Consider the following 25,261-nt stretch of genomic DNA (forward strand, 5'->3'; position numbering starts at 1 on the left):
AAAAATATATATATATATATATATATATATATCGTTGCTCCCAAAGTCATCTCCTCAATTTGGGATGATTAGTTGTCTATTCAGGTATTCTACCGATGCAGGGTACATCAAGTTGATTGTGGAGCTTTAATCCGCTGCTCCTGAGGCTGCTGGGAGAGATTTCCCTTTCTCTTCTTTGCTGTTCGCACAGCTCCAGAGGTTCAGCTTTGGATTTGGCCTCGCCTCTGCGTGTAGGTCGCCTGAGGGCGTCTGTTCTTCGCTCAGACAGGACTGGGTTAAAGGAGCAGCTGATTCGGGGGCTCTGGCTCACTCAGGCCTTGGGGAAGGAGGGGTACGGATGTGGGGCAAGCCTGCGGCGGCAGAGGCCGGCGTGACGTTGCACCAGCCTGAGGCGCAGCAAGTGTTCTCCCGGAGAAGTTGTCCCTGGATCACGGGACCCTGGCAGTGGCGGGCTGCACAGGCTCCCGGGAGGCGAGGTGTGGATAGTGACCTGTGCTTGCACACAAGGCTTCTTGGTGGCGGCAGCAGCAGCCTTAGCCTCTCGTGCCCATCTCTGGGGTCCGGGCTGATAGCCACGGCTCATGCCCGTCTCTGGAGCTCCTTTAAGCGGCGCTCTGAATCCCGTCTTCTCGCGCACCCTGACACAATGGCCTCTTGCCTCTTCGGCAGGTCCAGACTTTTCCCCGGACTCCCTCCCGGCCAGCCGTGGCGCACTAGCCCCCTTCAGGCTGTGTTCACGCCGCCAACCCCAGTCCTCTCCGTGTGATCTGACCGAAGCCAGAGCCTCAGCTCCCAGCCCCCGACCGTCCCGGCGGGTGAGCGCACGAGCCTCTCGGGTTGGTGAGTGCTCGTCGGCACTGATCCTCCGTGCGGGTATCTCTTCGCTTTGCCCTCCGCACCCCTGTTGCTGTGCTCTCCTACGCGGCACCGAAGCTTTCCCCCTCCGCCACCCGCAGTCTCCGCCCGCGAAGGGGCTTCTAGTGTGTGGAAACCTTTCCTCCTTCACGGCTCGCTCCCACTGGTGCAGGTCCCGTCCCTATTATTTTGTCTCTGTTTTTTCTTTTTTCTTTTGCCCTACCCAGATACGTGGAGAGTTTCTTGCCTTTTGGGAGGTCTGAGGTCTTCTGCCAGCGTTCAGTAGGTGTTCTGTAGGAGCTGTTCCATGTGTAGATGTATTTCTGGTGTATCTGTGGGGAGGAAGGTGATCTCCACGTCTTATGCTTCCACCATCTTGAAGGTCTCCCGGCTGCCACTTTTTGACTGTGCGATTGTGGGTGCATTTCCTAGCCTCACTGAGTTTCAATCTCCTCATCAATTGAAGGTGAATGGAGACATGAGTATTTATTGATACCTCCTTGGCTGCTGTGAGAATAAAACGAGAGAAAGCAGCGCCAGGCTTATAGTAAACATTCAATAAATGGTGGCTGTCATTCCTCCAACCTCTTCCTTCTTATAACCCCCAATGGAAATGTCTTTCCTACTGACAAATCATTGTTATTCCAAATATTCTTCTGTGCCATTTTTTCTGCAGGACAAAACTGACAAATCCACTTTGTCTGTCATTTCTTGAGGTCTTAACTACGAGCTACTCAGCAGATCTCTCAACAATTCACTGTGCTGTGTTCAATTGGATGCACCGCACCGCCAGTGTTTTTATGGAGAAAAGGATTCATTGCACTTTTCCCTTTCATTTTTCTCCCCCTTTAGGAATGAGATATAGAAGCACTTAATGTTTTGCTAGTTAATTTGGGTTTATTTAAAATAAGTAAATATGGGAGGGATAAATTAGGAGTTTGGGATTAAAATATACACACTACTATATATAAAATAGATAACCAACAAGGACCTACTGTAAAGCACAGGGAACTATACTCAATATCTTGCAATAAGCTATAATGGAAAAGAATCTAAATAAGAATACATATGTGTGTGTGTATACATACATATACGTATAAAACTGAATCACTTTGCTCTACACCTGAAACTAACACAACATTGTAAATCAACTATATTGCAATAGAACTTTAAATAAATAGATATGTAAATAAGTAAATATCAATAATAACAGTAATAGTATCAATACTAATGAATAGAACCAACGTAGATGTATCACCTGCAAGCCATTCACAAGTCCCTGCTACTTGGAAGTGAGTCCAGAGTGGATTCTGAGCAGTGTGGGGGGAGAAGGGACCTCAGGGTGTCATTTACCAAAATGCATCTTGTGAAACACGAAACCTTTGATATGCTCTAGAAAAAAAAAAGGAGGGGTGTCTGTAGTTAAATAAGACCTCCCCTTCTTGTAGAACCAAGAATCACAGTGTCTTAGTACTTTAAAGTTTCTCAAAAGTCTTGCTGTACAGAACCTGTTTTTTTCTTTAACACCTGCTAACAGCCCATGAACTTGTAATCTATGGGTCACATTTTGGAAAACGACACATCTGCAGAGACCCATCTTCTCTCCACAATCTGTGCTCACCCACACTCATGGAGAAGAATCTTAGGTCAGTTACCTGAGACTTTTCTCCAAAAATCAAACTTTGACGGCTCTGGCTGCACTCATCAACTGGGAACAGGGCTTTGACCTATGTTTTAGACACATGAAGAGAGAGTCAAGGTCGAGATCCTTTTAACTCTCAAACCCTGACTCAGCTCTGCCCTCGAGGGAGATGGGTGGTAGAGCAGCCCATTAACCGAGGCTGAGTCTGAGCTGAAGGCCTCACCTGGCTGGGACGTCTGTTTATCAACAGCCCCCAAATCTTGAACTCTCTGTATCACTCAACAGTCATACTTTATGCTGAAAAACATGCATCAGCCATTTCAATCCACCAGCATCATTTATTCTTTCTGCTATTTTTCCCTTTATACAGTCTCTAAACATTTATGATCCCACACCCCATCAACCAAGAGTTTTGATCATGCAACCCTATGACGGGTGTATTTATGTACAAATTATATCTACTCTCAATCTGTATATTAAAATTGAGTAAAGTTCAATTTCCTATTTTTTAGATAGCAACATAAAATACACGTTCTTTTCTTCTCACACCCCTACGGCTCTTCTTGTACCCCTCTTTGGTGCTTTTGGAGGCCCCTGGAGAAGCTATCACTGGGGATGACTTTCTACCGGGCTAACACGTACGGCCCTTCCTGGTAGCTTCCTGGCTGGGGCACGCAGACTGGGGGCTCCCGGCGTCGCCAGCAGGCGGCAGCCCCTGTGTTGATCCACAACCCACCTCGGGCACACACAGGGCGCTGCCAGCTGGGTCAGGGAGGAAGCAGTCTTTGTAACAGAACCACGGTAGTGTCTGGGCAACCTTTTAATTACAGGAAATTCCCCTCCGCTCCCCCCTCCACCCCCCCCCCAAAGCTCCGACCCCTCCACAGCCCTCTCCCCTGCCCTCCCTCTCCTGGCCCTCTCTCGGGGGGCGGGGGGGGTTAGTGGGAAAGTCACGTGGGTTTGGGAGCTGGGCGGCGGCACCCATGCGGTGGGGACCCCCAGGCGGCACCGATCACCCATCACTGTCCTCTAGCGCCTTCGGACGTCAGGGACGCCATCTGGAGGCCGGCAGCGGGGACCAGGCGTCAGCGAGGCGTCTTCTGAGACGCAGGGCTAGTTCACTCCTGGGGGAAATGGCAGCCACCAGGCGGCCTGGGCCTGCCCCGGTTCTTCTTTTTCGGCAGGACGGCAACTCAGCTTCTCACCCGGTACCGAGAAATTCCGCTGCATGCAGCCCTGCCACTCCTCCCGCCGGGCCCGGCTGTGCCCCGAAGAACACGGGGCGGCCGGTGAGAATGCAGTGATGCGGCCGGGAAAAGGCTTCTCCTTCCGCACAGGTGGGATGGTATTCACGTTCGTTTGGGTTCCATGTGGGGGGAGGTTCCGGCGTTACCCCTGGCGGAGGACACCATCCTTGCCCCTCTTGCACTCCTGCGCGTGGGTGTGTCTGAGGGGGCCTCGCCCACCTCCCCTGCAAAGAGCGCAGAGGGGCTGACGGCACCGCACACAGTCTCTCCTCCACGTCCTGCAAATGTGAACGTCTAATATGGCTTAAATCACATCCTTATGCTTCTTCGATGGATTCTGAGAATTAGCACACCGAAGGTCCGAATCTTAAGATGGAAATCTCCCTGTAAGTAGTTCAGGGAGGGATCTCCTTGGAATCAGACTGTGCAGGAGTGCTGGGTCTGAGGGGCTGGGGCCGATGGGGGACAGAGGGGCCTCGAGGGGCTGCGTTTGCTTGTGTGGCCACGACTCCCACTTTGGAAGGATCTCTGGAGACATCCAAGTCACCTCCAAGCCGAGACTGAAGGCCAGCTCAGAGCTGCAGCCTCCCTTTCTCACAGGCCAATCACAGGCTCAGAGAAGCAGGTGACAGGCCGCTGGCTGAACCCTCTGTCTGAATGTGTTCAGCAGAGAGGGAAATGAATGTTGGATTTGCATCCCAAATAGCACCCGCCTCCTTCACTGAGTTCTTCAGGTGTTTTCAAACAGCCTTTTCATTCAGAAGTAAAGCAGGAGAGGTGGGGAAGCCATTGCATAATTCCCCCATTCTTTCCGTTCTGGTTGCTCCAGGAGACCCGGCTTAGGAAACGCACTAGAGTCCCCTCTAGACCCCACCGAGGGGACCTGAGGGGCTGCAGGCAGCTGCCAGCTGGTCCTGCCTGTTGCTTCCGAAGCCGGCTGGTGAGCAATGGCTGGTTTTCCCGGCAGCCCCTCTGGACTCGCGCCCCAGAAAATCGGTCAACTCCACGACTGAATGACTGGCTGAGAGGTTCCCGAACAGGCGGGGCTCCATCCCGCCGTCTCACAGCCCCGCTTCCTCTCTTTACACACCAGCACTTGCTAAGATGATGAAAAGTGCCCCCAAAGTCTCCCAGGTGAAGTTCAAGCTTCCCTGGGAACCTCGCCTCCCCAGCCTTTGGAAGGTTGCCCCGGACAGACATGCAGCCCTGTGCCCATTCCCCCTCTCCGTCAGTTAGCAGTGTCAGCGTTTGGACTCACTTGGCAGTGTAGACCCGTTCAAAGGCAAGTGTCCCCGTCCTCTGGAAGCTCCACCCATTGTGGGTCTTGCTTTCGTGCTCCAACTTGTGGGCAAAGAACCCTGCCAGAGGGAAAGGTTTGGATTTGGTTTATAACGGGGAACATTCACGCGCCCGGTATCCCATTATTTTACTGGAATGTTAGACGGTTCCTTAACTTGACACCTAAAGAGCCCTAAATGTCCTCCATCACATGTAACTGAGCAAAAATTTATTCAGCAGCCACCCCCCATTAATCACTGCATTTGGTGTTGGTGACTCAATGGGGAGTAAGACACGACCCTCACTTTCAAGGATCCGACAGTCGGAAGAAATAGACAACCAAATAAGGAAATTACACTACAGAGTGGCTCGTGCTAAGATCAGACTGAGTGAGAATACAGAGCCATCGAGGGTCAAAGGGGGCAACTTAATTCAGTGTGTGGGACACAGAAGGATTCCTAGAGGAAGTGATATTTAAGATAAAATCTGAAGAACAAGTGTGGCAAGCAGAGGAGACCCCACTCCACTCTAGTGTAATGGCATGTGCAAAGGTCCAGAGGCAAGAACCTCTGGGGTTCAGCACATCCAGCTTATTGGTGGTGGGGAAGTGGAAACTGGTACAATTACAAATGAGACTGAAGAGGTAGGTGGTGAATTGTTCTTTCAATGACATTTCTCTATTATCACTTGCCATGTGCCAGACACTCAGCTTACGTCTGAGAACAAAACACACAAAGAGCCTTGGCCTGAGGAGCTTACGTTCTGGCGAGGATACAAGAAGAGAAGACAGACCACACACAGTAAACAAAATGCAAAAATTAAAACGACACAGTGTGCCAAGCTGTGGACAAAAGAGAAGGCACAGCACGACAGGGGCCGCTGGGGGTGCAGACAGGGTGGCCGGAGGGAGTCCCAGGGAGAAAGCAGTAAGTGAACCAAGGCTGAAGAAGACGGTGGCTGAGAAGTGCCTGCCGGACTTAGCAGCATGACCGTGACCTTGATGAGAGCCACGTTAAGAACTTCTGAATTTATTTCCATCTTGAGAGCAACAAGGAGTTACTGACAGATGTAAGTTGAGGAGTGGCATTGCCAGAAAGCCACTCTGTCTTTAGCATGGTGAGTGTTTAAAGGGGTGAGACCCAGGACAGGGGAGAGACAGAAGGGAGCTGGTTAGGGTGATGCTTGTGGGATTAAGAGATGCTGAGGGGACATAATCTGTAGGCTGGATGGTGGGGATGGCGGGATAAAGGTCTCTCCCTCTCTCTCTCTCTCTCTCTCTCTCTCTCTCTCTCTCTCTCTCACCCCTCCTATTTTATTCCTTTTCTCCTATTTCAAGAGTGAGAAAGGGAAAAGTGTGATTGTCAGAGACCCACTCACAGGGTTTCTTTCCATTAACTTCCTCTTAGGCTCCTCAAAAAGACATGAAAAGGATGCCTTATCCATTGTGTACATGAATAAAAGTCTTCCCGTTTTCCTTTTTGTCAAAAGTACATTCCTCTCCTAGAACTGTGCCCGTTTTGAGCAGAGCTGCAGGGCTGGCTTGTCTGAAGGCCCTCTGTTAGGCACTGGACATATGCTCCTTTATTGGGCCTGGCACCAGCTCTGTGAAGTGGGTGGTACTGTCCCCACTTTGTAGACAAGGGCCCTACGGCTCAGGGAGGTTAAATAACTTTCTGTGAGTCACTCCACCGGGGAGCAGGGAGGTTGGGATTCAACTCCAGCTGGGCATTCGAGGGTGTGTTTATCCTCCTACTGTCACATAGAAGCTCACTTCAGGGATTCCATCAACTACACAGGGTTTAAGTCTTCAACTGTCCACTCTGGACGTCCCTTCTAACCATAGAATACAGTGGAAAATTCTGATCATTGTCTTTCCAGAACCCAAGGTGACACCCCTTGCCCCTGAACATGTTAACAGAGATAGTATTAAGAAAGTCTGGGCTTCCCTGGTGGTGCAGTGGTTGAGAGTCCGCCTGCCGATGCAGGGGACACGGGTCCGTGACCCGGTCCGGGAGGATCCCACGTGCCGCGGAGCGGCTGGGCCTGTGAGCCATGGCCGCTGAGCCTGCGCGTCCGGAGCCTGTGCTCCGCAGCGGGAGAGGCCAGAACAGTGAGAGGCCCGCGTACCGCAAAGGAAGAAAAGAAAAAGTCTGAGCTTATTTCTGCAAAACCAACTGCACAGCGTGGCCGTTCCTTCTCCGAATCTGCCTCTCTTCTTCCTGTCCTTGCCTGAGAACAAACCCCTTCCTCTCTTCCAAGCCTTAGCCCTCCACCTGCAACCCTGACACTGCTTCTGTCACCCTCTTCGGGTCTTTGTTCATCAGTGTTTGCCTCATTTCCTGAACCTTCAGTCTCTGTTTTCCTCCTAATCTTTACCTTTGAAACACACTCAGATCTTTCCTACCCTCAAAACAAAAGAGAAACAAGCCTTCCTTAGTGCTGTATGCCACTAGGGTCTCCCTCCCCCCTCCTTCTAAGCTAAACTTGAAAGGGCTGGGCCACCTCTGTCCACTCCTCCAAACACTGACACTCCAACTCCTATTTTCCTTGACCACGTTACAGAAACTGCGCATGCAAAGACCACTCACACACTTCTCTCGGCTGGCTGCTAACATCAGGCCAAACCAGAGAGACCGAGAGAGACACAGAGAGAGAAGGCTGCAAACGGTGACCAAGAACTTACCACGTGCTGGGCTCTGCTGGCTACTCTACCTATGTTAATTATCTCAGGCAATACCTTCAACCATCACACATAGCAGATATTAGTAACTCCATCTCTCTGTTGAGGAAACTGGTGGTCAGAGAAGGTAAATAACTTTCTCGGGATCACATAAAAAGCTCTTGAGATTTTCATTAAGTTAGTATGAGCCAGCAGCATGATACAAAAGAACAAATCACACATCCATTATTTTAACAGAACTGGTGTCTGAATCTCGGGAACAGTTTCCCTGCACGGAAAACACCCACCTGCATCTCAGAAAGAACATGGCAAGTTGGGGGGTGGGGTAGGAGGGGGAACCCCATGACAAGGGACTCTGGAAACCAAGTCATATGAGGAATGATACATTGAAGAAGGGATGTTACAGGTGACTTTGTAAACACAGAAGCAGCAGGCACAGTCTAAGCTTTTCCAAAGAACAGACACACCAGTGGATAGAAATTATAAGGCAGCAGATTTCAGTTCCATATAAGAGAGAACTTCCTGAGTAGTGAGCGTCTGAATGAATGAATTCGAGACAAAATACACTGTGTAAAGGTCTACCCTTTGGAGTAGGTTTGAATCCCAGTTTCACCATTACTGGCTCTGGAACCTCCAACCAATGGTCTAACCTCTCCAAGCTCCACTTTGCTTACCTGTGAATTAAGCCAGGACACGGAAGCAACCTAAGTGTCCATTGACAGGTGAATGGATAAAGAAGATGTGGCACATTTATACAATGAATATTACTCAGCCATAAAAAGAAACGAAATTGAGTTATTTGTCGTGAGGTGGATGGACCCAGAGTCTGTCATATAGAGGGAAGTAAGTCAGAAAGAGAAAAACAAATACCGTATGTTAACACATATATACGGAATCTAAAAAAAAAAAAAAAAGGTTCTGAGGAACCTAGGGGCAGGACAGCAATAAAGATGCATAGAGAACGGACATGAGGACACGGGCAGTGGGAAGGGTAAGCTGGGATGAAGTGAGAGAGTGGCATGGACATATATACACTACCAAATGTAAAATAGATAGCTAGTGGGAAGCAGCCGCATAGCACAGGGAGATCAGCTCGGTGCTTTGTGACCGCCTGGAGGGGTGGGATAGGGAGGGTGGGAGGGAGACGCAAGAGAGAGGAGATATGGGAACATATGTGTATGTAGAGCTGATTCACTTTGTTATACAGCAGAAACTAACACACCATCGTAAAGCAATTATACTCCAATAAAGATGTGAAAAAAATTAAAAATAAAAAACAAAGAAATATAATACTATATATTTCATAGGGTGCAAAGATTAAATGAGATAATATTGTGCCCAGCACCATACTTGACACAAAGCAAATTCTCAATACACTTAACAATGGGAAGGGCAAGGCCAGTGCGTTGTGAGCCCTCCGTCAGGGGAGTGTTCAGTAGGGGCTCTTGAGGATGCTGTAAAGAAGATTTCTGCTGTCACCATTCAGTCCTCCGCGCACGAGGTCCGGGTCCCTCCCCTCAGCTCACCCTCTCCTCCCAGTCTAATTAGTTTGGCTTCCTATGGAAATCACTTTCTCTAAATCTGTGTGTCCCAGGTTTGCTTCATGGCAAAGCTGCTGGCACCTTGGCCAAGAAGCTGGAGGCCCTCTGGATGCTACGCATAGGAAATCCATCTCTCTACACTCCCTGGGAAACCAGGCTTTGGTAGTTCTGGTCCAGGTGTCTTGGAACGAGGTACTTTAAACTTGGTCTGCATTTCCAAACGTGGGTTCTGCTGGATGAAGCTGGAAGAGGGCCACGAGCTCAAAGATCTTGATGACTAACGAGGGTCTGGGAGGCAGAGGAGGAGGTTCCACCGGGAGGGTGGGCTCTGGCCCTTCCCCTGGAGAATCGGGCTCACACAATGTACCGAGAGCGCAGAGCTCTCCAACACTGTCACAGACACGGGGACTGACCTCCTTGTCTTGGGACAAAGACAAAGTGTACCATGCCTGGCAGCAACATGTAAATAGTTCCTAAAGCTAACAGAAAGGGTATCAAATGTAATTGGGGGTGGGGACAGAGTTTTTGCATATTTTCCGTACTCAATAAGGTAGACCTACGGCTGCACCATCGAGGTTAATTAGAACTGCAAAGAGAAGTTCTGGACCTACATTTGGGCCTTTGTGTTTGCCTAAAAACTCAACAGTTAAAACAGGTAGAGGTGTTACCTTCCAAGTCATTTGCATTGTTCTTGTTTCCCTGCACGGGCACATTTAACAGTTAGAAACAAAAAGTCCTCACAGGGTGATCTCAGCATCACATGGGAGCCCTGGTCTCTGCCTCAGAGGGGAGCAGGGCTGACCCTAAGCCTCTGAGCGGGAGGCAAGGGCTCCTTCTGTGGCTTCAAAAGGGCAGCAGCATGTCTTCTCCCCCAAGCATGGGTGGGACAACGCTGTGAAAGGGAATTGTGGGGACTGGATGGGGAGGGACAGAGGCTGTGTTGCTGGGGCCGTGCCGTCCACACCGCTACACATGCACCCCAATCACCTGTGTGCCCAGGATGAAAAGTCTCCAGCCCAAAGCAGTAGCTGGTCCACACTTGTCTCTCCCCCACCAGGAAGCCTCTTCAGTTCGTGGGACTGTGTCAGGGAGAACACTGTGCCCTGTCGTTATCTATCTGAAATGGCTGGCCGAAAGACTGCGGTTCAAACTCAGACGTGTCGCCATCTGCAATCTCTCCTCCCCCTTTGCACCAAAGAAGACTTAATCTCATCTGCCAAAAATAATTAGAAATCTCATCGTCCACCTCAAGTTTGCTCCGGGTTTGCTGTGTTCTACCGAAAAGCCCAGGACCCCCTGGACCGACCAGGGCCAGGTCCTGGGGCATCTCAGGAGACATGAAAAGAGTCTGTTCTCACGGGAGGAGACCCTCCAGCTTCCCCCGACTCAGCCTGGACCAACAGGGAGCAGCTCAGGGTGCACTCGAACCTCTGCTCAGCCCCATCTGCACAGGCGGCCGAGTGGACCCTGGCTCCCGTCCACTGTCACCAAGATTGACAGGTATCCGGGGGAGGGCTGGAGGGGGAGGAGCTGAACAAGCAGCGCCCTCCTGCACCCATGCAACTGCCTCCACGGGCACCGGAAGCATCACTGCAGGCTTCCTGCTTACCGCCTGCCCATCTTTTCCTGCCAGCCTTTCCTTTCCTGGGAGGCAGGAACCTAGCTTTCTTGTTCACTGCTACATCCTCATGGATGCGGGACCCTTCCCGGACAGAGCAGGGTCCCTGTGGGTGTATGCAGGTCGAATGAATGAATCCCTTGGTGACTGACAAGACTAATGGAGCCCCGACATGAAACGGCAATGGCCTGAGACTGTGGCAGCCTCAACCGGCCCCTCGTCCCCTCTCTGAGCTGCAACTCTGTTGTGTGAGATTTAGAATGAAAATGTTTGGGTCAGAAAGCTGCCAAGTGCTGTTCCGGACACCAAGGGGGGAAAGTGGCGGGAGGGTTGGTGGTGGTGGGATGAATTGGGAGATTGGGATTAACATATACACACTGATATGTATAAAATAGGTAAACTAACAAGAAGCTTCTGTATAAAAAATAAATAAAAGAAAATTCAAAAAAGAGAAACAAAACGTGTTGTTCCATAGAGGAAACATACTCGGAGTATGCAAAGTTGGCCACTCTCTGGTGCGGGGAGACCACGGGAAGCCTTCCTCGGTGCCCAGAAGGCTCATCACCAGCCTCTGTCCACACTCGAGTTGGGGGGAAATATCCGAATATGCCCAATTGATCGAATACCCAAGTTTCCAAAGTGTGCCAGGGTGTGAGCATTCAGTAATTACCATTAAGTTACAGAGCTGCCCTTAGTCATTCCTCTCCTGTTTTCTCTATCTTCGTAAACTGCAAATCCCAAAGACACTGGCCATACTGATAGAGAGAGCCTGAGGCAGTCCTAGCTCAGAACTTTAAAGAGAAAGTTCTACCCAGTCCTGGCATTTTCAGTTCTAGGTCTCTTGCTTGGTTTAAGTGATAGCAGAGTTAATGGAAATGCAAACCCCAAACAAGAAAATCCTCCGCGGTCTGTCTCTCCCTTTATGTAAGTACATAATGCCTACCAAAAAATGCTCCAAAAATTACGCATTGCTAGAGAAAAAGAAAGTATTGCAAAGGACATGTTTCTTCAAAAGAAAAAAAAAAAAAAGCAATACAGAGGTAAAATAATGTTAAGGTGAAATCCCCCTCACGCCACACAGATTTCCTTTTTTTTAGCCTACAGGTGACAGGTGAAGAGCGCCCAGCTGCAATTAGTATAACCCAGTGTCTGGGTGAACATATATCTGATTGTCCCTTTCCAGCCTTCCTGCCCTCCAACTGGTCTCTGGCCACAGTAATTCATAGTTAAAATGCTGATTGCAGACACTCCAGTGACGGTTTTTGTACAGCTTGCTGCCCTGGCTCTACAGACATGATTAATCATCCCCATTAAAGTGAAAGAACGATTGGGAGGAGGAAAAACCTAAATTCACGCAGAAAGGCACAAACCCCTATACATTCAAATAAAGATACAAATACAGATAAAGACAAAAGTGTACACACACACACACACACACACACACACACACAACTGTGTAAGCCTGACTTTCAAACAACTAGAAACAAACTCTCCCTTACCGTTCTGGACCACACTGACGAGGGTGACGATGGCCAGCAGGACAATATTGCCCAGGGTTTCGTAATCCATGTTTGTTTCAGGCTCCCAGCAAGGACTGATGAGCTCTGTGGCACCCCAGGCCCGCACTGTGCAGGAAGGGGAAGTGAGGGCCAGACTCTGCCTTTCATCATTAGAATTTCCAAAGGTCCCAGCACAATTACAGGGCTAAGTACCCTGGCTCAGCGTGTCCTGCCAGAAGAAGCAGGGCTCAGGAGAGAGACAGGAAGGGAAGAAAAAGTGAAGCATGTTTTTTTATTTATTGAGCACCTAAAAGATCTGTGCCCAGAGTACTGTCTTTCTTTCTTTCCTTGAATTCCTCGGGAAAAAATAACTACTTGACACGTGGCGGGGTGCAGAGTAGTGGCCCAGTAATAAGCCCTGGATGAATGAATGAATGATGATGAGGTGGACGGCTGATGCCTCTGTTTCCACAGGAAACAAGAGAATTAAAACTAAACCAAAGAACTTAGATAAGGAGCAGAAAGGGGGTCACCTAGGAAAACTTCCACACAGGAAGGACTGTTAACCACTGCAGCTGGCTTCTCTGAGGTAATTACTGAGCTTCTCCCCTGGAATCTTCTCAGCATAATAATGAGAGTAGAGAGAAGGTGTAAGAGGGAACCTGCTGAGTGAGGTAGGTGGCGGCCTGGCATCTTACAGGACAGTCTTCTTCCCTTGGAAGTTACACAGAAAATGCAAGATTCTGCAAACTTCATCCCAGGCTCAACATCTATTTGGCAGTGACGAACAGGAGCTTTTATCAAAACCTCACTTTGAAAGAAAACATTGGGGGACTTCCCTGGCAGTCCCATGGTTAAGATTCCACGATCCCAATGCAGGCGGCACGGGTTCGATCCCTGGTCGGGGAACTAAGATCCCCGCATGCCACACAGCCAGAAGAAACAACAACAACAACAAAAAGAAAGCAAGTAGAAAGAAAGAGAACATTGGCCACTCTAGTTAGTGGCAGCAGGATTTGCATCTTGCTATGGGAGAGGCCAGCACGGGGAAGAGATCACACAGTCCTCATACCTAAAGCAGCTGAGGGCAGCTTGAGTGAAAGAGGTCCATGGGGGTCCATGGAGGACCCAAGCGTTTGGAGCCTGGATGCACAGAGGCCAGTAGCAAGGGCAGCCCTGGCTGGTCATGATGCTCTTGAGAACTCTCGCTGAGTGCCTGGGGCACTTCACAACGTGTGGAATCTTTACAAGATTGCTTAGGGGCTGGGCACTGGCAAGATTTGTGTATTCACCTCAAGGAGATCTCATTTGTAAGTGTCAGGGAATGCTTAGGTCCCAGTAGACAAGGGGTCTGGTCCCCATAAAGTGCTAGCCCTTCTAAGACCCCTGCTGTCTTAGTGACAGTGCATCAGAAGTGAAGGCCAGGCTTCTTGAAAAGTAATCTAGTTGCAAACAATAGAAACTTAGCTCAAGCTAGCTTGGGCAAAAAAGGGAAATTTATTGACTCAAAGAATCCAAGGAACTGAACCACCAAACACTGAAAAGAGCAGAGATGAGGTTGGGCCTCTCAAACGGAGTTTTCTGTCTCAATCTCTTTCTCTCTCCACTTTCTCACAACTCAGCAGCCATGTTCTCTCTGCAGACCAGTTTTCTCCACACAGTGGAAAATACCTCCACCTCCAGCTCTGGAGTTTAATGTCTTACAGCTCTGTCACCTGTAAAGGGCTGACTCTTCTCAGTGAACTATTAGGACAATCCCATTGGCCCAGGCTGGTCAGATATCTACTCCTAGGACCACCAGACGGCAGGAAAATGAAAGGACCTGGTGCTTTCCACAGTTGTCACATGGTTGAGGGACACTGTTCCATAAAGAAAGACTGGGGCAGGGTAAGGGTGGGGTGAGGAGTGCCCGATGCGTCTGCTGCCATGTTGTGACTGTTCACCACTTATAATCCCAGATTTTAAATGCCCAGCTTTAAAGAATTCTCTGTATCTTACAGCCTGATGTCTTTAAGGCTCATCCTGACCTCCTTCCTGCTCCAGTGTTTACGTCTGTGGCGTCTGAGTTTGCGCCAGGATCTGCAGGCACACAGAAAACAGCATCAACAGAATCCTACGTGGTCAGCCCAGGGCGCCTGTGGCAATCTTGCCAGGTGCCAGGAACGCAGTAAAGCAGGAAGGAGCAGCCTCTCCGGCTTGTTCCCCGAGCCTCAGGAGCCCCGCAAACAGGATGGGGCGCGGGGGCGCGGAGCGGAATGCCCAGCCAGCTCCACTTTAGAAAGCTGAGAAGGCGCCTAGGAAGAGGATCACTCTTCGCGTGGTGGGACCTCCACGTCTGAGCTCCTGGAGACACGCCGCCCGGGCGGGGCGCGCGTACCGGCGGAGCGAGTCCACTTCACCCGGGAGGAGAGGGTTTGAACGGCCAGCCGAGACGGCCATTGAATTACAGCGCGCATTAAGACTCTGGCTGCGGGGCTTCCCCGGTGGCGCAGGGGTTGAGAGTCCGCCTGCCGATGCAGGGGACGCGGGTTCGTGCCCCGGTCCGGGAAGATCCCACGTGCCGCGGAGCGGCTGGGCCCGTGAGCCGTGGCCGCTGAGCCTGCGCGTCCGGAGCCTGTGCTCCGCAACGGGAGAGGCCCCAGCAGTGAGAGGCCCGCGTACCGAAAAAAGAAAAAAAGAAAAAGACTCTGGCTGCGGCTGCAGGGGAACACTTATCAGAGGTGAAGCCCCTGGAAATGCCATTCATCTCAACAGAGAGCTGCTGAGACAGAACAAAAAGAGAGGGAGGCCAGGGGCACGGGAGAGGAGCGCGCAGGGGGCGCGAGAGCAGCCCGCGCCGGATGCCGAATTCCTAACAGAACGGTCTCCTGGCCTGGAGCCGGCCCTGGTCCAGCCGACACCAGACCAGACCCATCCTGGACCCAAAGCCCTGAGCAGCTGTGTCCTGGGGACCTGGCTTGTGCATGTGCCGTTCAACACACCTCTCTGGGGACAGATAATCCCTCCCATTGCCCAAAAGAGGAGGCTGCGCTGCAGGGCGGTTAAACCACAGGAAGCAAGGGGCAGACCTAGGATTCAAAACCAGGCCTGTCTAGCTTCAAAGTCTGGGGTTTTAACCACCCCGAATGCTGCTTCTGGAATAGTTTTCAGAGCTTGGGGCCCCTGGTCCTTCTGCATCCGAAGCTGGCAATCCCCTCAGGGGCTAGTGAAGTGACCAATGGCCGCTCAGCCCGTAAAGAGACTTTTTTTTTTTTAAGAAAAGAAAGGAGAAATTAACATATTTCTGGACACCTGACCGTTAGTAAAGGTAGCTGAACGAGAAAGAGCCCACAGGTCCCGGCTGTAGGCCCATCACCCTCTCCTCCTGGACCCCTGCTCCCAGCGTCCTCGGTGCTGACGCAGACACTGCACTTATCCATGTGTGACAGGTTAGTTAGACAAATGTGCTGGGAGTAGGGAAGAATAATTAGCACGTTCATTAATTAGAGTACAGTTAGTAGTTTGACTGTAAAGACAACCATTTGTCAACAGAGATCAGGACAGCCGGGGCCAAGCAGCGACTTGGGGGCAGCAATTCACGGAAGGCGGTGGCACTGGCCAGCTGCTATTAAAATCCATGGGAGCTGCGGCTCAACCACTTAGCGTCAGCGCGCCTCCATCACCATGGTAACACGGGCCCACTTCAGGCAACAACATTCATGCATCCTTCATCTCACCACGGGTGGGTGGCGTGTTGCCGTTTCATGACGTCTCTTGCCTTCACTTTCTGGCCAAGGAGGATTTCCCCGCACATAAACGTTGGGAGTGAGGGAGAGGGTGCAGAATGCCCCCAGGCTGCGGGTCAACTCTAGAGGGGCATGCAGATATAGCCCAGGTCTGTAGGCACACACTGGAGGTGGCTACAGAGCAGTTCCTTTTAATTTCAGTTAATCTACAGAATATTCAGACCTGGGATTTCCCCGGCGGTCCAGTGGTTAGGACTCTGCTCTTCCACTGCAGCGGGCAGGGGTTCGATCCCTGGTTGGGGAGCTAAGATTCCGCAAACTGCACGGCGTGGCCAAAAAATATATATATATATTCAGACCAGTACTGATCTGAATGAGAAGTGATAGGAGCAAAGATCAGGCCACAGTTTGTTCCAGATGTCATACGTCGGTAGTCTCCAAGAGAACCAATCAGCCTGGTTAAAGCATCCTGTCTTCTTCCCCGACCGCAATCAGATGGCTTTTCTTTATATGAACAGCCCGCAGTTCCGAACCGAATTGAGTTAGATAGAGATGAGTCCTCGTGCCTTATACAGATGAGGAAATTGAGGGGTAGTGAGTATGCTACAACCTCAATGCTACCGATAAAAGTCCACACATGCCCAGGGCACTGAGCTAGATGCCTCACAAATCAAAATGACATGTACAGATATGACCTCAGTTCTCTAGAAGCTCAAGTTACAGGCTGATAATACCAGTGCAAGGAAACAAATAGAAGCAGAAATCCGTAGGCTGCAAGAAATGAAGATAGTATATCCGGAAAGCTTCTTTCTCTTATCACAGACACGCAACACAGTGTACTGCTATGAGTTTAATAGGAAAATTAAGCAAGTAACCCACAAGTGCAGAAGACATCATGTTGTGTTCTATGTACAAAAACAGAGGTTAGACATAGATTCCTCGGCCCAAGTATCAGCTTAATCTGCCTTATAGACTCACCAAGGAAAGGAGATCAGAGATGGTATGACCTGACTCGGGAAAGTTCAGTTCTAATAGTATTAAAAATTGCGATGCTCATATATGCTCAGCTGATTTTTGACAAAGTGATTCAATGAGGAAAGGAAAGTCTCTTCAATAAAGGGCACTAGAACAACTGGATATTCATATGGGGGGAAATGAATCTTGATCCCGCCCCCAAATCACACAAAATAGAACTAGAAATGAGTCTTTAACCTAAACATAAAAACTAAAATTATAAAGCTTCTAGAAGAAAATATAGGAGAAAGTCTTTGTGACTATGAGGAAGGCAAAGATTTTTTAGATAAGACACAAAAAGTGTGAGCTATGTAAGGGAAAAAAAATCAATAAATTCGACTTCATCAAAATTGAAAACTTCTGCACTTCAGAAGACCATTAAGAAAATAAAAATGCAAGCCACAGACAGGGAGAAAATACGTGTAATACATAAATCTGATGAAGGACTTAAAACCAGAATATATAAGGAACTTATTTTCAGCCAATGATAAGAATATAAACAACTCATTTTAAAAATGGGTAAATGACTTGAACAGATATTTCAAAAAAAGAAGATAGACAAATAGCCCAGAAGTGCATGAAGAGATGCTCAACATGATTAGCCATCAGGGAAACGCAAATTAAAACCACAATGAGATGCTACTATAAAGCTCTTAGAATGGTTAGCAAGGATGTGGAACAAATGAAATTCTAATCTGTAACTGGTGAGAGTGTAAAATGCTAAATGTAAAAATGGCAAAATATAAATAAAAACACATTGGAAAAAGCTTGGCAGTTTCATAAAAAGCTAGATACACACTTACTATTACCTAGCAATTCTTAGGTATTTTTCCAAAAGAAGTAAAAACATATGTCCTATATCAGCAGGGGTTCAACCAGAGAAGCAGAACCACTAGAAGACTATATGTGTGTGTGTGTGTGTGTGTGCGTGTGTGTGTTATAGGGATATGACCTAACACAATTGTGTGGTTAAATAGTCTATGTGCATGTATGTATTTGCTTCTAGGGCAGATGTAACAAAGTACCACAACTGGGTGCCTTAAAACAACAGAAGTTTATTGTCTCACAGTCGTGGAGAGCAGAAGTCCAAAATCAAGTTGTTGGCAGGGCCACGTCGCCTCTGAAACCCACTTGCTCATGCAATTTACTTGTGGCTTCAGGCACTGCTTGAGCCCAGTCTCTTATACTATACCCCTTGCACTTGATGATGGAATGTGGCTCTGTGAGCCCAACTTTCTGGCTTGGGTCAGATGACACTCAGTTCACTATGGACAACTCAGTTCACAAGCTACCATGATGGCCCATGGTGAAGAGACAGCAGTTATTACCAAGAGCAAGCCAGGTGTTTCTTAAAAGGAGAATAGTTATCTTCGGAGGATAACATAGCTTTGCTCCAACATCCTAAGGAGCTATGCTAGGATTCACCTGCAGAGGCCTGCCAAAGGCCCCAAACCGCATCTTCCTACCTACCACTACCAGTGACCTACCAATAGGACTTCAACCACCACTGAATCGCACTGTACCAGCAGAGTCTTTAGGCTCAAGTGACAGAGCAGCTTTCACAGCAGGCTGAATTTGTACGCAAAAGGAAGATCACGATGCAGTTGATGAGCTGAAATTTTTTTCATTTAGCTGGAAACCAGATTGAAGAGGTGGTGTGAGAGGGGCCTGGGGAGCCCCGTCACAAAGGGCCCTACCAGTGCCATCAAGAAATTTCAAGGGAATTCTCTGGTGGTCCACTGGTTAGGACTGCACGCTCTTGCTGCCAAGGGCCTGGGTTCAATCCCTCGTCAGGGAACTAAAAGCCCACAAGCTGCGCGGGGTGGCCAAAAATAAAATAAAATAAGTTTTGAAATGATCCCAGAGGCAAAGAGAAGCCGCTCGAGGATATTAAGAGGATTGTCTCACAACTGTATTTGCATTTTGGAAGATCACGCTGGCTACAGTATGGAGAGCAAGTTGGAGGAGCCAGCATGGAGACGGGAGAGAAGTTGGGGGTCTGTTCCAGACATCTATGGAGAAAAATGGCTTCGGGCACAAGATGGTGGATATGAGGGCTACTGAATAGTAACTATGAGGTTTAGTGAGGGATGGGGGATAAGGAAGAGAAGACAAGTGTGATTCTCAGATTTCTGACAACATTCTGGGTCTGGATGAGTGTGGGCGCAATTCCCTGAGAAGTTCCTCTCGAGACCCTTTCACTATCATCATTCTTATGGTACCTCATCAGGGGTCATTTGGGCACGTAGCTGAAGTCCCCAGTGCTTGGTTGACTTTGGCTCTTCTTGAGTGAATTTTGATAAGCATCATAGCTCCCAAATGATCCACTTGACCGTACTATTGAGATATAGCAAATTTAGACTTGATGGCAGAGGTACGTGTATTAAACATGAATGCCCATTTCCTATGGTCTCCTGACAGGAGTAGAGGGAGGTGTGCCCGGCTATCAGAAGGAAGGCGTATGGGGCAGACTCAACAAAGAGTCCATGAACCCTGTGTGATGACTGGAGAACTGAATTACAAGCTTCGTTTCCCCCCAGATACACGGCCACAGGGGGTTCCCAGCTCGAGATTAGAGATGCAGCATCCACACTGAAGTTCAACTCCTACAACCGAAGAGCATCTGTGCCCACAGAGAAGTGGGGAGAGAAATTAGAATGGCAGTTGTGTTCGCTGGAGGATTCCCTCAGGGTGCAGATACCCCATTCTCTTAGGGATCAGTAGGCAGAAGAGAGAAGAACTCCTTTGTTTGTTGTTCTGTCTTTATTGACAGAAATTATGCAACAAGCAAGTACATAGAACACAAAGCAAATGACTGGGCATTCAAAGATTCAAAAGTTAAGATTCTTCCTCTGGCAAAATTACTCTGACCACATTAACAGAGTATATACAGCATTAAAGTGTTTTTGTTCCTGTTTTCCTTTCAGATAAACTTGCTGAAAACATTACTGTTTGTGGTGCTAAATGGATTTCATAACTAATATAGGATGTGGCTAAATCCCTATTACTGTGATAATTTTCATTGAATTTCCTGACTCTTACATGCTTAATTGTCGAATGAGATTCCAATGTTATTAATATGAAATATGCTCACATTCCCCACGACTGTGATTATATTTTGCTTATCATCCCTGAATGTTGTATTAAGTCTATTTAAAAGATGATCCAAGAGACCCTTATATGTTTACTGCATTAGAAGAAAAACAGATGTTCTCACATATCCTGAGAGATATTATAATTTAAACTGTATACGAAGGGTGTTGAGAACCACTTAGAGATCTTCTTAGGTGGCTAAGTTTTCAGTAATCCATAGCATCTGATTTTCTCTGTCATATTATAAAGTTAGAAAAAAATGCCAATCACATTTTCCAAATGCAAGCATATTTTTAAAGCAACTATGGGACTTCCCTGGTGGCGCAATGGTTAAGAATCCGCCTGCCGATGCAGGGGACATGGGTTCGATCCCTGGTCCGGGAAGATCCCACATGACACAGAGCAATTAAGCCATGCAACGCAACTACTGAGCCCACGCGCTGCAACTACTGAAGTCTGCATGACTAGAGCCTGTGCTCCACAACAAGAGAAGCCACCGCAATGAGAAGCCTGCGCACCGCAACGAAGAGCAGCCCCCGCTCGCCGCAACTAGAGAAAGTCCACGCGCAGCAACGAAGACCCAACACAGCCATAAATATAAATAAATAAATAAATATACTTTAAAAAATCGCTTTAAAAAAAAGTATCTTTAAAAAGAAGAAAAACAAAGCATTTGAACCACAGCCCTATTGGTCTCTGACTGTTTGAATCACATTCACCAGTTAGAACGGACATGGTTTTACCAACAAAACATCCCAAACAGTCACTCCTCACTCGACCTGGAGCTTGTCCATTAACGGCACCATGAACTATGGCACAGCAAAGACAACCCTAAGCAATTCAAGCAAGTTTAACAGAGAATATTCACTAAACACCATTTGAATCTTTGAAATGCCCTAAAAAGCCTGGTCATTGTATGCAGGATTGTAATAAGACTTGTTCTCTGAAGTGTACACCTACAGGAAGAGATAAGGAGGAATGAGGGTGAGGCTTGGGGAACATTTGTCGAATGCAACTAAGTGCAAGCAACCGCAGCACATTATGTAATCTTGATAACAACCCTCTGAAAAGGCATTGTTGTCCCATTTTACAGCTGGGGACACTGAGGCTGAGAGAGGTCACATGAGCATGTGGTGAAGCTGAAATCCTAGCCTAGGCTTGTTTGACTCTAGAGAATCATAATAATAACAATAAATACTAACATTTATTGGTTATTTCCTATGTGTGCCAGATACTGTCCTGAGCACTTTATATCCATTATAACCCCTAATTCTTACAAAAAGACTTTGTCACCCTTCTCTATTGTGACCATGTCACAGATGAGTGAACTGAGGAAATTTTCGGTCACTTTCTCACCATCACACAACCTACCGAGAGCAGAGACAGGCCTCACACCCGGGACAGTGTGACTCCAAGCCCATGGGGTTTCACCACAGTCTGCTCTCCATTGATAGGGGAAGGGACAACAGGAAACAGGTACCATGGCAACAGTAAGAAGGGGCAACTTGGAAGGCAAGAGAGGAAAAAAGAAAAAAATTAAGAAGCAACCAGAGCACAAAAATAAAGCTGCCCAGGCTGAGGCGTCCAAAAGATGCGGCTGTCACTCAGGATGAGGGCAGGAGTTTGGGGGAGGGGAAGACTGTGAGGCCTGTGGCCACATGTTCAGTGAACCTGGGGGAGGGAGAGTAGGGAGGTCAGGGGGCAGCTAGGAATATAGGGGGAGGGGGCTGTCATGACCTCAAAGCTCAGGGATTTTACAGGAGTTCTGGAAGCCGCATTGGGAAGCCAGGTCCACCCTGATCCCGCCTCGTGATGTGACCTCAAGCCGCTGGTGTAGCCCCACAGGTCTGCTTATGGTTGGAAAGCCCGTAAAAACTAGCCCAGACCCTGTGAAACTGACAAAGGAGCATGTCTCCCAGTGGGGTTCCCCTGGCCCCTGGGGATCGCTTCCTCTGGGCTGGTAGCTCTCATCACTCCAACACCACAGGCCCAGTGACTCGGACCCTTGCAGGCAGCTCAGCTCTGATGGGAGGGTATAGCCTTGATGTCATGAACTGGCAGATGTTGCCCCCAGCTCAGCATCACAGTGATCAGGCCCTTAAATGCTGACATTCCTGTTTGACTACGACCATATATTTTTCTTATCACTTTGAATGTTGGATTTGGTAGCCAGGAAGAGATCATCCTAGAAGTCAAGGGGCCACTTGCCTGAACATTAGCTCCTGAAAAGAAGCCCAAGAGCAGAAAGGGGTGCTGTGTTATAGAAGGAAACTCGACGGGGAGCTTTCCAAACTGTTCTGGCCTTGAGACACATCCTGATGGATGGGCCCTTCCCACCATGAGGACGGCTTCCACGGGGGCTCAAGCCAGGAGGAGCCACCGGGGCAGGGCAGCAGGGCGCCTGGACCACTTCCCACCCCATAAGTCACGTCCCAGCCTCCCTGGCCCACCTACAGGCCTTGGAGGTTACTGCCGCCTTTTCCTCTGCGTGTACTGACAGGGAGGCCTCTAGGCTCAGGAGAAAGTAAGACTAGGCATGGAGATATTCTCTGCCCCCAGTGCTCGAGAAGACACTCACCACCCACTCTGGCCAGTGCACTGGGGCACAAGTATGTGGTCTTACAATGTTTCTTAGAATAAAAGCTAACATATAGGGCTTCCCTGGTGGCACAGTGGTTGAGAGTCCCCTGCCGATGCAGGGGACATGGGTCCGGGAAGATCCCACATGCCGCGGAGCAGCTGGGCCCGTGAGCCATGAGCCTGCGCGTCTGGGGCCTGTGCTCCGCAACGGGAGAGGCCGCAGCAGTGAGAGGCCCGCGTACCGCAAAAAAAAAAAAAAAAAGCTAACATATAGCAAATTGCAACAAATGCACCAGACACTGTACCAAGTGCTTTTCATCCAATGCCTCATTTAACATGGAGAAAACCCTATTGTTATAGCCCTTTTTACAGATGAGGAAATTGAAGCTCGGAGAACCCGAGTCACTTGACTAAAGTGACAAAGCAAATAAAAACATGGTACTCAAAGCCAGACCCCTCGACTCCAAAGCCAGTGAAACTTAGTTACTTTTTCTGGAGGCCCTGGAGGCTCAGGCAACCCGTCCATGGCACACATCAAGCTGGGGAAGGAGCAAGGTGGCAAAGCCAGGGATGAGGGCAGCCCTGCTCCAGCCTGTGAGCCATAGCCAATCGAGAAGGTGCCCTCTCCCCAGCCAAGGGACAGTCTCTCACAACCCTGATGCAAGTCCCAAAAGGGGAACCCAGCACAGTACCACAGTGAGTAATGATGATGCTGGGAGTGGCATTACTCACAGAGTAAGATGAATTTCCCAACAGAAACCACAGCCTGTAAGCTAAGTGGAGACATTCTGCCCAGTGCCCAGGGCCCGGTGGCAAGCTGGCTTCTCAGAGGCCACAAAGCCCCCAACAGAACCTCCTACCAATGCTCCCCAAGTCTACCATCCTCCCGCCCAAAGCATCGTGAGAACCGTCCACAGGCTGCCCACGAAGTGCTGGGTCCTGCGAGCTCCTCCGACCCAGGGCAGCTGGCAGTCCTCCCGCCAGGCCCCTTGCCAGCACCCTGCCTCTCTCAGCCTGGGAATGCAGGGAGGGCAGGAAAGAATGAATGAGGCCTAGGAAAATGGACCACTCATGCTGAGCGATCCCACCAGTGTCCATACATGGTGATACCCACACTTACTCCTCGAGTCTCCCCCCCCCCACTTGCTCCACCCCCTTCGCCCTTGGTCCTGGAGAGGCCACTCATGAGGAGGGAATACAGTGACTGTATCCAAGTGTCTTCCCCAGGAGAGCAGAAAGGACCTCCTGGCTTCTCCCTCCAAAGGGACAGAGCGATGTTCTAAGCTCTTCGTGAATCTGAACACTCAGCTCAGGTCTTTTGTCCTAAGGTTAGTAAATCCATCACTTACCCTAATGCTTATTCAGCATCCATTTATAAAGAGCCAGGGCGCAGAGGTACCACTCAGGGAGATCACAGTTAATTATCACAAGGCAGATAAGAATCCCTCAAACTCTCAGTTTGCTAGGAGGGTGGCCCCATGATTCAGATTTATGGAACAAAACTTTAGAAGAAACTTGGTTTGGAAGTAGGTGGAGTTGGATGGAGATTCTGGGACCACTCTGGTTGCCAACGCTGTTTCTGCACGTGTCATCTCTTAAAACCCCTGCATGAGGTCAGAGGACCCAGGCAGATTTGTAGGGGACGTGTAGAAGGTGCCCCCAATACACACCCCCTTGTGCCAGCACCTCAAAGACAGCAGATTTTCCCAGCACTTCCCAAGGTGCTTAAAAATTTCCCGGATTCAGGTTTTCAGATGCTCCCGTGGACACCATGAGAGCTGTGGTTAAATGCTAGCATTGTTATCTCTGTTGACTTCCTGGAGTTGTACAGTGCCGGGTTCACAGTGAAGCAAGCACTACATAGCTCTCGCAGGATTGTCGAGATATGTCAGGACCCCCCCTTTTCACTGGGGGGGCAGGAAGCGAAATGGAGTGGAGGAGGGTGTAGGGGAGGTGGGATGGGGGATCTGGGAACTGCAGAGCTACCCCCAGCCTCGCCTCTGCCAGAGCTGTGACACCTCCACGTTCCCTTGTGACAGGAAGTGATTTCTGTCCCTTTTCTAGGTGCCTTTGGCCTCACCAGCTTCCCCAGACCAAACACACCCCAGAAAAGGATGGGGGAGGTACAGTTTTCTACTTGTGGGGTTAGGAGCAGTGAATGTGGGAGACCAGAAGTTGCAGTGTGGTCTCACTCACTTCCTCGTACCAGGCAGGAAGGAAGCCTCAGAGACTCAGGTCTGCAGGAGGACGGTATTCCGTGTGGACACTTCCTGTTACCCTACCTCTGTGTCACTCTACATAATTGGTCTCCTACCGCACCCCTGCAGCCTGGTGTCCTAGCCCCTTCCCCTCTTTAGGTAGTTAACCGTCCCACCACCACTAGCACCCACATTCTCCACTCCCATCCCCAGAAGGTGTCCCTTTGTGTGTCTTGGAAAATCCAGCACCTCAGGTTTTGATCAGATACACATGGAGCCTCTCCTCTGCCC

The sequence above is a fragment of the Lipotes vexillifer genome, unplaced genomic scaffold, assembly GCF_000442215.2.
Source record: "Lipotes vexillifer unplaced genomic scaffold, Lipotes_vexillifer_v1.1 scaffold543, whole genome shotgun sequence".
Lineage (NCBI taxonomy): Eukaryota > Metazoa > Chordata > Mammalia > Artiodactyla > Lipotidae > Lipotes > Lipotes vexillifer.